Genomic DNA, 15,723 nt, shown 5'->3' with positions numbered 1-15,723 from the left:
TGTAGAACGTTAAGTTAATTCACTTGTTATTATTTTTGGCTAAATATGCTTTTAAATAAAGCATATTCTTAAATTTTAACGAGGCAGTTTAAATAATTTTGCAAATGGTACTGTACACTTTTGTCTAGATCTCGTTCGATGATCGGTGGAGAAATGAGCTCCGCGGACAAATATGATTGAATTTGGAATTATGCTACGGCGCATCCTAATAAAGGGAAGCGGCATATCTCCAACTTCTTGAAACGAACAGTACATAATTGAACGTTCATGTAATAGTTAATTAAAACATCGCTGCTTTCATAATTGCTTAGCCGATTTTGAATATACTGAATTTTACAGATTTATTTACTTTCGAACTTAACAGGTGTATACTGGTTTTTATTAACACCTGTTAAGTTTGTTAAGATTTTTATTATCTTTATGTCTGTTACAATTCGACTGATCAAGAAAAACACTTCTAGTCTGCTGAACGTTTATTGAAAGACTTAATAATATTCAGTATCAAAAATGTTTCTTTATACATATCGATCTCGACCGGATACATAATTCATTCTCATAGACATAATTTTTCACACTGCATGTATGCGATCGAGCGTCGCCGCCACAATAGTAAAACAAACAATACAAGAGTTTTCATTCTAAGAAATCATATAGTAAAAAACAAGATTAACAAAACACAACAATTTTACAAAACAATTGATTAAATTTAGTTTTTCATTTCCAACAAAGTTCACAGTNACTCATTCTCATAGACATAATTTTGTTCGCACTGCATGTATGCGATCGAGCGTCGCCGCCACAATAGTAAAACAAACAATACAAGAGTTTTCATTCTAAGAAATCATATAGTAAAATACAAGATTAACAAAACACAACAATTTTACAAAACAATTGATTAAATTTAGTTTTTCATTTCCAACAAAGTTCACAGTTTCTTTTACAAAAGTTAGCTTTCTTCAGAAGTACTTTCGCAACGGCAACGCCGGTCACGTCGCCTGTCCGTTTTTTAAAAATCGGAAATCGTTTGTTGGGTAATAACTTTCTCGACTGAAGAGGTTAAAGATTAGTTATTTTTAAACTGTCTAACCTTTAAAAAGGCTTGCGTTTCTGACAGTGATTAACGATATTCGCCCTGGGATTAGGAGAATCACGGTAATTAAAATTCTGACCCGGATCACGGACACGCCGTATTATTTATTTGCCTTCTGCATGCACACAAAATTATTAGTCCACCGTCGACTGCTACCCTTTTGAATATGCAGCGCATTATTAAAAAGAATAACCCCTGCCTACTGTCTTACTTAATTTATATTTCGTACTAATTAACCTAGTCCCCTATCTGATTTATATTATGAGCTCTCCTAAAAATTATTTAAATATAGCTAGCTTTCAAAAAGTTTTAGCCCATAAAAGACAATAAATTTTAATGAAAATGGTGCTAACCAAGCAACGTGTAACAAAAATAAAACTAGAAAAGGAAATCTATGATGTTCAATATTCAAATTGTGTTACATGCCTAATAAAAGTCAGAAAAATCTTTCAATCTTCGCTCTACTGTAGCTTTCTCCATTCAGGAGGCTGCGTCAGTTTAATTATTTGCTTAGCCTTTCAGATTTATTGTTTTGAATAGGCTGTGGCGGGACGGCTACCATCTTAGGATTTGTTTAACTTATCCGAGATAAAAATGTTCAGTCTCTCAGAGTCTCTGAAAGCGAGACTCTTGTCTCCGTCTCTCATCGAGTCTCTCTGGTGTCGCTAAGAGAGGCTGTCAAAAAAAACTGTTTAGCGTCTCTGAATGAGAGACTCGAGTTGCTCATAAAGAGATCCTCATTTCGTATCCAGTCTCTGAACGAGACACTCGAATCTCTGAACGAGAGACTCGATTCTTTGAATTAACAATTTTATCGTTCGAGTCTCTTATACAGAGACTGTGAGAGATCCATAATCATAAAAACACTTAAGGATAACTGAGAGACTGTGAAAGACTGTGAGAGACGCTATCAGAGACGCTGAAAGACTCTGAGAGACTGGAGAGAGACTGAAAATTTTTGTCTAGGGTTCTTATTTGATTTATTCATCATAATTTATGTATTGCGTTTTACCCTGTAGCTCGACATTTAGTATGAAGTCATTAGGTATAATTATTTCCATTTGGGGGTCGGTTTGATTTGCTGTTCAACTCTTTATTTTTTATTCAATTTTTCGCCTTCACCCCTCCGCCCCCATTGAAAAACACTATACAGTATCATCTACAACCCCTCTACCTATTTCCCACTAACGTGTGTGTGTCGCAAATTATAAACAATTACATATGATTCTCTATCTTAACTTTAGTATCCTCTTTCGCTACTTCACTTAACTCTTAGTACTACTAGGTTTGGGTTGTACGTTGTCTGTCAATCAGTCAATTGAACACCTCCTTTCACCCCTTTCGGGATAAAAAATCCTTCCTTAGTGCACCCAGACCCACCGTAAGTGGGCATGCAAGGCGTGCATTACACGCGGGCGACAAATTCTCATCATTGTGCAGATTTTACAGTTGCTATTGAAAAAATCTAGAAGAAGGTACAGAAAATGGATAGCTGTACCATCGACACCTCACAATTTCTCAATAATTTTTAAATACCAGAAGCAAGAAGTATTTCTTAAAGGCAATTAGTTATATACGCTATTCCATCAGATTCCGTTGTAATTAAAATCGACTGGGTTATATGCACGTATTTAAGGTTTCGTTTAAAATAATTTTCTGGCAACATATAACCAAGAAAAGACAACAGGCAATCAAGACGTTTACAGTCTTCAGGTCTCGACATTTTTCTCTTTAATCTTGTTACATATTTATACGGCATGCTTTCTTTCTTCGAATGAATCTATTACGTTACCAAAGTCTGTCTCAAAGGCAACATTATTTTCAACGCATAGGATCGTGAGGTCAGGCAGACCTTCCTAATTCATGGTTAATTTCAGTTTTGCTGAAGCTTCGCATCAAAAGATTACTTCAGACACAAATTCTTTTTTCAAAAACTTTTCAAATCATCATCATAAGGTCGTGAGTCCTAAGACTAATAGAAAACGCACCTCCACTCTTTCCTAATCTTTCATTTCCTATCTTTTAACTATTAGCTCTTTCGTACTTTTTCTTCCCTTGCATACCAGTATTTTTGTTTCACTTTTAATCAAAATCAACTGGGCGTTTTAAAATCAAGCAATTGACAGAACAATGTGCGCTGCATATTAGGCACTCAGTGGAGCAAATCTTTTATTATCATCCATTATGATTTTGGCACCCCTGAAAATGTCGGGTGTCCCGATTTACTCCCCCCTAGATCCAGGGCTGAAAAAATATTCCTTCTAAATATAGGCTGTGCGTTGTCGGTCAGTCAGTTACTTTAACGCCCCTTAACTCCCATTTAGAGACAAAAATAAAAAAAAAGAGAAAAAACAAAAAACAAAAAGTATGAGTAAATTGTCCTAACCCATAACCCATAGTCAATCAGACTGAACGCCGATTGGCAACTCAACGAATCCAAAATGTTCAACGAGATATGTAAAAAATTTATTATTTATTAAATAATACAACATAAGTATATTAAGTACAACACAGTGTCATATCTCCTCCTTACAGGCTTATTATAATAAATATAAAACAATGCTGTAAACACAAACACAAACTTCAACTCAAAACGACGACAAACAAAGTCTAACGATAAGATGAACACTGAAGCTTGCTGTTGTTTACACGGTGAACCACAGACTGCCTACATTTGCTGTGCTACACAAGGTTGCCAGTTAAAGTTTTATTTCGTCAGCATAGGTATGTGCATTGAAAATTTTAGCAGAAATCAACATTTCCCTAAAACTAGAACAACCCATATCCTTAACAATTTGCGAACAGTAATCTAATCTAGGTCTACCTCTACCCCTCCTAACTCTTGTTTCTGCCTCTAATATGTATCTGACTAGACCTTCATGTTTGAGAAGGTGTCCTACCGACCTATGTCGCCTATTTCTTACTGACTTCTATAGAGTCCTCTGTTCTCCTATTCTGTCTAATACCTCTTCATTTCTAACCTTTTGTACCCACGTTATCCTCATCATTCGCCTATAACACCACATTTTGAACACTTCTGACCTTTTTTTTTCCGCCGCGCCCACTGTCCATATTTCGCACCCGTACAAAGTCGCGTTCCAACACCTTTAACAGCCTTTTCGAATTTCTAAATTAACCGTTCGCGAGCACAGAAGTGATTTCTTTTTATTAAAGGTGACACGACTCTGCGCTATCCTCTGCTTTATATTCCTACTACTTCTTCCGTCGTGGCTTATCTGACTTCCTAGATATCTAAAATCAGCCACTTCTTCTAATTTTTGGTCGCCTATCTTTATATTCGCTCTTTCCCTACCTGTTCTTCCCTTGCATAGTAGACTAAAAAATTAATGCGTATATAACTTATCATAAATGTGACACTAACCATTGAAGAGTTCCCCAATCAGAGAACAACCCTGTGCAGCAACTGTATGATGGTGTTTATCTCTATAAAAATTTTTTCTTTTTTTGCTACAACAAGGTGGAATCGACTGTAAGAAGATTTTAACTTTGTCCAATTTTAAGATTAGATTTATTACAACATGTACAGGGTTCTGAAGGGAACGTAAGGTTAAGTCATTAAAGGGACGTCCCTTTCGTGGCTGTCAGAAGACGTAGTTGGTACACCATCAACTTCATCAGACGCCAATTCTACACCATCTACGTCAAAAAGCGGTGGCATTTCTAATTCGGGAACAGCAAGTATAATCATTCCAAAAATCATTTGTCCTTTTTCGATAGCATTATCACGAAAGAACCCACAACAACGACGGAAAGCTACAGATAAAATAATCATTACATCTCCAGAAAAAGACAGATTGCTTGCTGAACCTATGACGGAATTGCTATCCCAAGAAATAACAGATGGCCTGGATCATGTTAAGGATATTTTTAAAACTCTTTTAGAAGAAAAAGAAAGAGAAAGAAGGCAAAAAACAAAAGCAACGGCAAGAGAATCATAAAACTAAATGTCATAAAACCAAAAAAGAAGAAAGTTTGTATCTCCTCGAAAAGTATTTTGCTCAAAGTGTCACTAGGTAAAATATATATGTTATGTTGATTAGAGCCGTTGACAAGATATCTTGTTGATTTTTATATAGTTTTACAAGTTCAATTAATGTTAAAGTGTTCTTTTATAATATTATTTGCATTTATTTTCCAAATAGGGCCTCTTTTTGGTTTCAAAATTGCACTTTTAAGTGAAAACACTGAACAAACACTATACAAAATAAATAAAGACTATAACTGTGTTAGTATTTTGGAAATGAAATTATTAGGAGGACTGTTAAGGAGAGTTGAAAGTTTGAGGTGTTTTTAGATGTAGGGAAGTAATAAGAGAATAAAATTTGGAAAATATCAACATACAAAATGCTTTACAACAAGTTCCCTCGTTAGGAGTCAACCTTCAGCGTCATATCATGTTGACACTTATAAGTATAATAGGTTATCGTGGCTACCACAATAAAATGCGTACACAAAATTTTGTCTGTGTGCTATCGACCGTTCAATAGTTCCTTAATCTGGAGCTAATCCTGGATGTAAATTCAGGTCCAACTTATAACAGGTCAATTGAAAAGTCCCCGGCCTAAAATAGTAAAACACATTTTTTTTGCAAAATTCGTTTTTTTTATTCAACATAATTCCCTTCAAGGGTGATACACTGATTATAGCGATCCTCCAACTTTTCGATACCATTTTTGTAGTACGATTTGTCCTTTGCTTCAAAATAGGCCTCAGTTTCGGCGATCACCTCTTCATTCGACGAAAATTTTTTCCCAACGAGCATTCTTTTGAGATCTGAGAACAGGAAGTAGTCGCTGGGGGCCAGATCTGGAGAATACGGTGGATGCGGAAGCAATTCGAAGCCCAATTCATGAATTTTTGCCATCGTTTTCACTGACTTGTGAGACGGTGCATTGTCTTGGTGAAGCAGGACTTTCTTTTTCTGCAAATGCGGTCGTTTCTCGGCGATTTCGTCCTTCAAACGGTCCAATAACGCTATGTAATAGTCGCTGTTGATGGTCCTTCCTTTTTCAAGGTAGTCAATGAAAATTATTCCACGCGCATCCCAAAATACAGACGCCATAACCTTGCCAGCCGACTGTTGCGTTTTTGCACGCTTTGGAGCGGGTTCATCGTGTGCAGTCCACTCCGATGACTGTCGATTGGACTTCGGAGTGAAATGATGGAGCCATGTTTCATCCATTGTCACATATCGACGCAAAAACTCGGGTTTATTACGCGTGATCATCTTCAAACACTGCTCTGAATCATCAACTCGTCGTTGTTTTTGGTCAAAAGTGAGCTCGCGCGGCACCCACTTTGCACAGAGCTTTCTCATACCCAAATATTCGTGAATGATGTGATGTATACGTTCCGTTGATATCTGTAGAGTGTCTGCTATTTCATTCAATTTCAATTTACGGTCATTCAAAATCATTTTGTGGATTTTTTTAATGTTTTCGTCCGTAACAGCCTCTTTTGGGCGTCCACTGCGTTCACCGTCTTCGGTGCTCATTTCACCACGTCTAAACTTAGCATACCAATCCTTGATGGTTGATTTTCCTGGGGCAGTGTCCGGAAATTCGTTATCAAGCCAAGTTTTTGCTTCAACTGTATTTTTTCCCTTCAAAAAGCAATATTTTATCAACACGCGAAATTCCTTTTTATCCATTTTTTTCACAATAACAAAAGTTGCTTCACTAAAAATGCTATAATTCACAAACTAATGATCCGACAGCCGTCAAATTTATAGACGCGTCTTTTGAAGGTTAGGACTAACTGAAAATCATATGGATTTAGTTCTGGTGCCGCCATCTATGTGTCAGGCCGGGGACTTTTCAATTGACCCTAGTACTTCATTTACTTTCTGTAGCGATGTGACCTTCAGTTTGACCGGCGCAAAGTCGAAAAGAACAGCACTAGATTCGAAAAGGAAGGAGACAACTCTGGGCCAAACTCATAACCAGTGAGAAGCGTATAATTCGTACAGTACTGCACGGAAAAATTGACCATTTTATCCACTACAATTGCATTGCTCAAATGTGCTGTTATTGGTACCATTTACTACTGAAAATATCAACGACATGTTTATTTATACTCAAAGACATATTAACGATTGTTTTCGACTCGCACTACTATAATGATTGAACAAAACTTTTGGCAGGTACTGTATGAAAAAGTATGTTTATTGAACAAGAGTCGAGAGTATAATGAGATTTTTTCTCTCTACCTACGATTCTGCCAGCGCGCATCCAAGACACTGGAAGGGGCAAATCGCTAGAGAAAGTAAATGAAGTATACCATGAAAATGCATTGTCATCGGAACTGAATCAACGCGTAAAAGTTCAACCCCTTGGATAAAAGCAAGTGATTCTAGTTCAGCTGTCAATATTTGATCTAAACAAATTATCATACAAACATTGCAAGCTAAATAAAAGCTACGTGAAGGGTTACATGAACGTTTATTGCGACAATAATAACGATTTATGTCTACAAATATATTTTGAAATGCTGATTAAAATCGCACATTCAAGTAGTTTATCTAAAAGAGAACGTTTCCCGAATCATTGTCACAATTCGGAAACGAGATAACGTCTTCAAATTTAATTTTCTTTTGTAAATGAATGCAGCTGTAGATATTTTAGAAGTTCGTTTCCAATTTCAAACACAAATATACATAGACAAAAACATTTTCTTAGTAAAGTCTTGGAAAGCTAAAAGTTATTCATTATTGGACAGAAGAAAGGAGTGTTTGTTTAATTATTTTTAGGATTCCTTTGGGAAATTTGTGAAGGAACCAGAGCCGGAAGCGGGAATTAATTAAAATCACAAATTACTACAATATCTAACGGATTCCTCTAAGGTAGGTAGGTACCTATATAATTATAATGCGAAAGAAGAAAGAAAAGCTTTCTATGCAATTAAAATTTTTTCGTATTCTTCGATTCCGTTCTCATTTTTTCGTTTTGCTGAAGTAATTAAGTTAAGTACCTTTAAGAAGGAATGAGTGATAAGAAAGGCGGCAATTTACATTAAAAAGTTAATAAAAAGAATTTTTTCGCTAACTTGGTTTACCAAAAGGTCGATCTAACCCTTTTCTTTTTCGTTATACAGTTATACAATTCTCGTACGTTCCTTTAACATCTAATTGTAATTAGTAAAAGAAAAATGACCATTATTTTATTAATAAATAAAGAATAAGAGCTAATGGGGTGAAAGTTTTTATTTCTTGTTCAAAGGCAGATTTGCAAGTCAGTTAAGTACATAACATACTTAATCAATCAATAAATAATAACTTTCACCCCATTGGTTCTAATTCCTTATTTATAACTTAATCTATTTGAAGAAAATGCAATATGTCATTATTTTATTGTTTAGATGATGCCCAAGATAAAAATGTCATATACAGTCGAACTTCGATAAATCGAACTTCGATAAGTCGAACCAAATTGGTTGACAATAGCATTAAAAGTGGGAAATGCGTGTAAATTTGTCTTGATTACTCGAATATCTTGATAACTCGAACGAAATATTTTGCGCCAACTTCGATAAGTCGAATTTTCTGGGGGAATCCCGTAATTACGGTCGATTTTAACCTATCTTTTTTAACGTATTTATGCAGGCAGTTCAGTTTCTGCGCTTGCTAAGTTCACTTGTTTGACTTACTAGTTGCTATTAACAATAAGTAAAAAATACTGTGCCTGTTTCATTTATATATTACGTTAAAGACATTTTTGCGTGTGTTAATATGTCATCAAACGTACTTTAAAAACATTGTCTGTTGATCAAAAATTTGAAAATTCGTTGAGTGTCTTGCGTTCCTATTTAAAAGCCAGTCAATATACAACCGATGCTCTGTATAATAGTTTAAATGAAATTGAAGCTTTTTTTGAAAATTAAAATAAGAAATCCGTTTGTCAGTCACAAATAACTGACTTTTTTACAGTAAAATAGTAAATACATACATATATGTATATATGTACGTGTAGTACACACTTACTATATATGTAAAAATATGTTGATAGTACTGTTTCATAATTTTTGTTATTCCTTTGAAAAGCATAGATATTAAGGCACTTATGTAACATTTAACCAATTTTTACTGAAATAAATACATAAATGTTCATTCACAAAGAAATACTAATGAAAGAAGTATTATTTGATAACTCGAAGTTTTTATGTGTCACATCGCTGTTCGAGTTATCGAAGTTCGACTGTATATAATTATTAATTAAATAACATTAAAATCATATTTGAGTTACATAATTTTTGAGAAATTAACTGAGAATTTTATAGTTTTCTTGATTCAGAGGTCCTTCCAGGAGATAGAAATCTTCATTTAATTGAAACAAATTATTTCTATAAGCCTAAGTAAAATGTACTAATTTATGATATTTTGAAATTAATTTAAATTAAATAGTTCGACGGGCTATCAAGGTTTTAATTTTGGTCTGAAAGCAAAACTAAACGTGAGCAGTTTAATGAATTACTATTGTCATGTTTTAATATTACATATTGTAGATTATTCCCCGCATTGCATTTTGTTTTGCCGTCGTTCTTTTTAAACTTTGCCACCTTGATTAGTAAAGAATTGTAATATGTACTGGTAAAGCAAGTCGTTCACCGAACATAGAAATCACTCACTTATAAGTCGACATTTTTCTGCTTGTTGCATTAGCGAAAATTATTATGTGGTGATAGTATGGAATACATTTCTTCAACCACGTCTATCTAAATGTATCACATGCTTCTCTGAAAACTGTCCTAAACCAACCGAAATCTCATAATATTTTCAATAAAGCGTAATATCCATCTAAGGCGTTAAATTACATTTATAAGATTTATATTCCTTCATTATTTAATGAAAAAATAGCTGAAGATATTTAGAATTTCCTCATACCCTACCATCATCACAAGACAATGCTGCCCTTCGATGATTGCATCTAATAGAATATTCCTTTGTTCGGTTATCAATTCATCAGCAATGTATATACAATATTTATCCATGAAATACGTAAATAGGTAATACATGCACACGTATGTTGCAGTTACCCCTTTAGAGACTCTTGTGAATAGAATTTCTCGAGTTTATTCAAACTCGGTAATGCAGTTGCAGTTGTTGTAACACGGCTGTCAAAACAATGCAATTGCCTATGCATTTGTCAAAAGACAAGTTAGACACCAGAGCATTGACGACTGAACGATGGCTTTTCACTGCATGTTAGGTTTTAAAAATTGGATTTATATTCGCTCAACGTGGCTCCGAGCTAGGTATATTGGCTTACAGATTTTGAAGCGGACGAGTGCGAGCATTTCGATAAAATGTCAGATATGTTTAGAAAAGAGCACAAAAGAGGACTCCAGGGAAAATACAGATTTATTAATGCATGTTCTAGTTTTTGAAAGGAATACTAACAAATAATGAAAGGAAGGAACACCAATCCCGCGTCAGAAATCGATATCGAAAATTCACCACCTCACCGAAACACCATCATAACCTACGTTTGAAAGCTGTCTTACTGGACATGAAGATTCATACAGGATAAATGCGGGGAGATGCTGCGGCAGGAGAAATGACGCAGTGATGGTTACTTGAAGTATTAATGACGAATGGCGCTTCTACTATGTATTTATACAACTACTGTTTCAATTCGTCATGACAATATTCTGTGTTAAGGAATTGCTTGTGAATCGGGCTTGTAAAAGGTATTAGGTACCAATATAGGTAATGAACTTCCTCTCTAGAATATTGCTACATTTTGTGGAATTCATAATTCTTGATTTCGATTACTAAAAACAAATGATATGTAACCGTTTCGATATCCAATTGAATGTTAACGTGCATTCTACGTATGAAGTAACCTTCCACAGAAGCCGAATAGATGGTATCATGACGGTTTCGTATGAATATGCCTTATCGTATGAACTAAAGCCTTTGAAAAGCAATTGTCAGAGTATAATGACATTCTATACAGTAGGTTCACATCCAATCCACGCAGATACGTTACATCCCCCTCCTGCCGACGCTTCATCACTGTATCTACGAGTTCCCCACTAAGCAAGAGCTGGTTATAGTGAAGACACAGTATAATGTATTTTGTATCTAAACACTTCGGCAAAGTTACTGAACCGTCCCTGTATATGGCAGTTCAGCCCACATAAAGGTAATTTAAGATGACCTGCAAAAAGTGTTCGTATTTTGGGCAGATCAAAGAAGTGAATCTACTGTATAGAATATTTATACCAGAGCCGGACAAACTCGGTTCTTTTGACTCCCTCAGGTATAGCCAAGGAGCTCCTCATTGCTCCTGCGAGTGCGAGTGAGATGATCCTTTCCTTTTCTTATCCCTTCCATTTCGAAGGTGAGTCCCCTCTTCCATAGTCGAACCCAATAGTATTGCGAACGTAGTCCGGCATGCTACCCCTGAGTTGCGGGACGATAATTAGAAAATTTTCGTAGGTATTATTTAAGTTACGACGTCTACGGGATGAAGGTGCTTGATATGGGAGTGGAAGGTAGAAGAAAATGAGAAAGCTATATGGATCATTACTGCTTACTCTCTCGTACTCATTGAAGGGTATGGAGTGACCCAAACTAACCACAGGTAGCGGCTCCTGCGAAGTTAAAGTTTGCCCGGCTCTGCTTTATACTGTGTAATTGTCGCTCAGCAAACGCCCGAGGCTGCTCTATGAGGCGAACTGTTCGCTCAGTTAGTACCAAACCCGCTGAGGCGAGTCGATACTTCTAAATAAGGGAAATGTAAATACCGATTTGAACTTAGGAGTTCGTTAATCGTTGGCAACATACGGCTAGTTTCAGCTCAATTAAGAATTCTTTTGACTTCCTATGACATTGTTAGTTACTTAATAGTGGATTAATATGCAATAGTAATTTGAAATCATTTCATCAATATTTTATTTACCCACTACGAATTACCACAAATTAATGAGGGAAAAATTGTTGCTGTTGTGACCTCTCGTAGTTTAGTGGTAGAACATTGGTGCATAAAACCAAAGGTCCCGGGTTCGATTCCCGGCGGGGGTGCGACAACAGCAACAGTATTTCCCTCATTAATTTGAGGTAGATAGAAGTGGGTAAATAAAAAATCGAAAAAATGATTTCAAATTAATATTGCATATTAATCCACTATTAAGTAACTAACAATGATATAGGATTTCATATATTTAACATATATATAATTAAGTTGTAGGTCGGTTGGTCGTGGTTGCTGTTGTCACCTCTCGAAGTTTAGTGGTAGAACATTGGTGCTTAAAGGTGCCGGGTTCGATTCCCGGCGGGGGTGTGTCAACAGCAACAATTTTTCCCTCATTAATTTGAGGTGGTTTGTAGTTGGTAAATAAAAAATCCTTTGACCTCCATGTTATTAGCTAATTCAAAAGATGGTCTGCCACATATACGAAAACATTTTCTTTTGATCTTTCTTGCCCCGTCTTAAATTTTCCTACAAATATTTATCAATAACAATTGCTAGTATTTGAACAATACAATTTAAAGCTTATTTGTACTTACTTAAACCTTAAAAAAGAATAAGAAATTGACTGAACATGTTACTAACAAGAGTGATACCTATTAAAAGTGTGCTGCATAAAAGAATCTCTCTTTGAGTGTCTGTTCCAACTTTAGTTAACATAACATAAATAATTTTTACTAAAAATTCACTCTGTTTTATATTTTGTAGATACCAACTAATTAGTTTAATTTTTGTATTTCAAGTTGTACTTTAAAAAGTAATTACATCGTAAGTATAAACATGACGTATGTACGTAGTCTTTTGTTTCATCGGGGGTTAGGACATTCGTAAAACCACCCATGCAACAAACTTTATTTTCTTTAGACAGAAGTCAGCGAACTGTAAAGTAGAGACGCAAGTCGTTCTTGTCGTAGAAAGAGTACATCTTTCTTGGTTACTCATTTTGAGAAAACGTCTTGTTTTATTGCTACTGCATCGTTGTAATTTCCACGACATTTACCTCAGTATGAAAGAAGACGCCACGTCCGTAGGTATTTTGAAGATTGGATAAGCAGAATTGTTACAAATATAACTGTGTAGGTTAAAATATATCTACTGACTGTCCATACTGGAATAATTCATTTGCTGTGAATTTTATTTTCATTTCAACCATCAGATAAAATATTGTTGCCCATTTTGAAAAATAGTCAACAATTTAACTACAGTTAATTAATAGCCCAATAGTATAATAATAATCTTAGCCTACCTTATTAGATAATTGGGGAATGTAGAAATGACAAGGTGAGTGAAGACGATAAGCCGTTTCACCACCCTGCATCATGCATGACCTTGTATTCGACTAGCGACCCTCGACTTCTTGACTTGACTATCCAATTATTATTAATTCCGCTATTTAAATTGTTGCTAATTGACCTACTAACACAGTATGTAAGTAGGTGTTAGGTTCCAGTTTTAAATAAACAATTAAGATGTACGAACTTTGTACTAATGACTTGAATATGAATTTATGGATACCACGTAACAATATAAAGATTCTATGTACATTTGTACCTACTACGTACTTCAAAAGTATTTTTTAATGATAGTGAATTAATTATTAAACACAGAAACAGGAGAAAGCTGTAAATGAAAATTTTGTATAAAAGTAATTTTTTAGATGAAATTTCCAATGGGTCATGTTTCTAAAGTCCTTGGTTTGCGAAATACTTGTACTACTTGATTTTATAAAAGTAAATGAGCAATGATAGTTCTAGCGCAAAATCCCATGTATTTTCTTATGAATGTCCATTTTCGTCTTTTTTCTACCGTTTTACCCCCTCCGTCCCTAACTCTAACTCTAACGTCAAATCCGTCAGCCATCTTCAACAGCTGTCATCGTGAGCCATCATTAATAGCTGTGATGGTCGGGATCATAGACATATATTAATGGACGTGCCTTAGCCGTATGTCGTTGCAATAATTTCTTGGCTCGAAATGTGAGGGAGATGGCGTATGGTTTCGGACTAGTGCTATCTCTTTCATGACACGCTTACGCACTATCGTGAGGAAGATGGATATTGTCCGAAACTTCGTTCCATCTCTTTCTTTAGTTGTACCACAATTCTGACCGCTAAGGCACGTCCATTAGTAGACGTCGATGGTCGGGATTAAGATCAGGAAGCAACAGATGAAGGAGAGTCAGGAGGCCGGAGCACTTGTAAAAGGAGCGGGCCGAAGCCTAGGCTGACCATGACAGCTGTCAAAGCTGGCTCACGATGACAGCTGTCAAACATGGCTACGGCAGTGACGTTAGAGTAGGAGTGGTGGCAAAACGGTAGAAAAAACACGAAAATGAATCTTTATACAATATATGCGATTTTGCGTTAGAACTCTCATTGCTTATATACTTATCATATAAATAATTAACAGATGAGTCAATCTTTTCGAAGTGTACACTGTGAATGCAAAAAAGTCTGCCCTCGAGCATTCTACCCCCAGAACACTTTAAAATATCATACATAATAAATGACAAATCTAATGGAAATTTAGTGGAAAATTAATTTTCTACATGAAACGTCCTTGAATAGTTGAATGAGTTCGAACTGTGGTATTACAGACAAATAATCAGGATACCGTGGATAGGAAAGGTTAAAAATGAGGTGGTAATAGAAAGAATATTAGAACAAATGACCATGTAAAAGTAAGAAACAGGCGAGGTACAGTCTATTTCAATTTGTTAGAATTATGACCTTGAAGAAATCTGGGCGAAGATAGAAAGAATACACACTAGGCGTGAGCAAGACTGAAATAGTTGGAACAAGCTTGAACGAGCAGAGCTCTCGATGGGCGGTCTTAGGAGATCGAGACGAAAATGTTTAGCAATTTCTTAAAACAAAAATGTATATAAATTAACAATAGAAAACAAAGCAAAAGTTTTTATAGGTGTGTAGAACGTTAAGTTAATTCACTTGTTATTGTTTTTGGCTAAATATGCTTTTAAGTAAAGCATATTCTTAAATTTTAACGAAACGGTTTAAATAATTTTTCAAATGGTACTGCACACTTTTGTCTAGTTCTCGCTCGATGATCGGTGGAGAAATGAGCTCCGCAGACAAATATTATTGAATTTGGAATTATGCTCTGGCGCATCCTAATAAAGGGAAGGGGCCTATCTCTAAATTCTTGAAACGAACAGGTTGGTAGGACACCTTCTCAGGTATGAAGGGTTAGTTGGAGACATATTGTAAGCAGACACATAAGTTGAGAAAGGTAGAAATAGACCTAGGTTAGATTACTGTTCACAAATAGCTAAGGATGTGCGATATTATGGTTTTAGGCAAATGCGAAGATTAACTCAGGATTGAAGAAAGTGGAGGTGCGTGTCCAACCAGTATTATGACTGACTGATGAAGGTGAACTTCGTCTTAGTGATCATCACAGAATTGTAACGTTTTTACACTAATATCAATGTATTTATTATTTACTAAAAGAACAAAACTACGTGTATATAAAAAATACAGAAGAAAGTTTCGCAGATAATAAATACAACTTGCATTCATTATCTTGACATAGACAACTAACTACTAAACAAACAATGTAGAACCCTCTAAAAAAAAAAATGCAAATGATAACCACCTTCAGCAATGTGACCTAGTTCGTATG

The 15,723-nt window shown here is 35.4% G+C and overlaps 1 protein-coding gene and 1 non-coding gene across 2 annotated transcripts in view; one reads left to right on the top strand and one right to left on the bottom strand.

The window, feature by feature from the left end:
* The window catches only part of LOC108735957 (protein amalgam-like), a 356,717-nt gene that overhangs the window by 68,287 nt on the left and 272,707 nt on the right, over positions 1-15,723 (bottom strand). The window lies entirely within an intron of this gene.
* Trnay-aua lies at positions 12,063-12,134 on the top strand. The gene has a single exon. It is a non-coding gene; the product is annotated as a tRNA-Tyr (tRNA).

The sequence above is a fragment of the Agrilus planipennis genome, unplaced genomic scaffold, assembly GCF_000699045.2.
Source record: "Agrilus planipennis isolate EAB-ADULT unplaced genomic scaffold, Apla_2.0 scaffold60, whole genome shotgun sequence".
Taxonomy (NCBI): Eukaryota; Metazoa; Arthropoda; class Insecta; order Coleoptera; family Buprestidae; genus Agrilus; species Agrilus planipennis.
The sequence above is the reverse complement of the archived record's forward strand: the minus strand, read 5'-3'. Positions and strand labels throughout refer to the sequence as shown.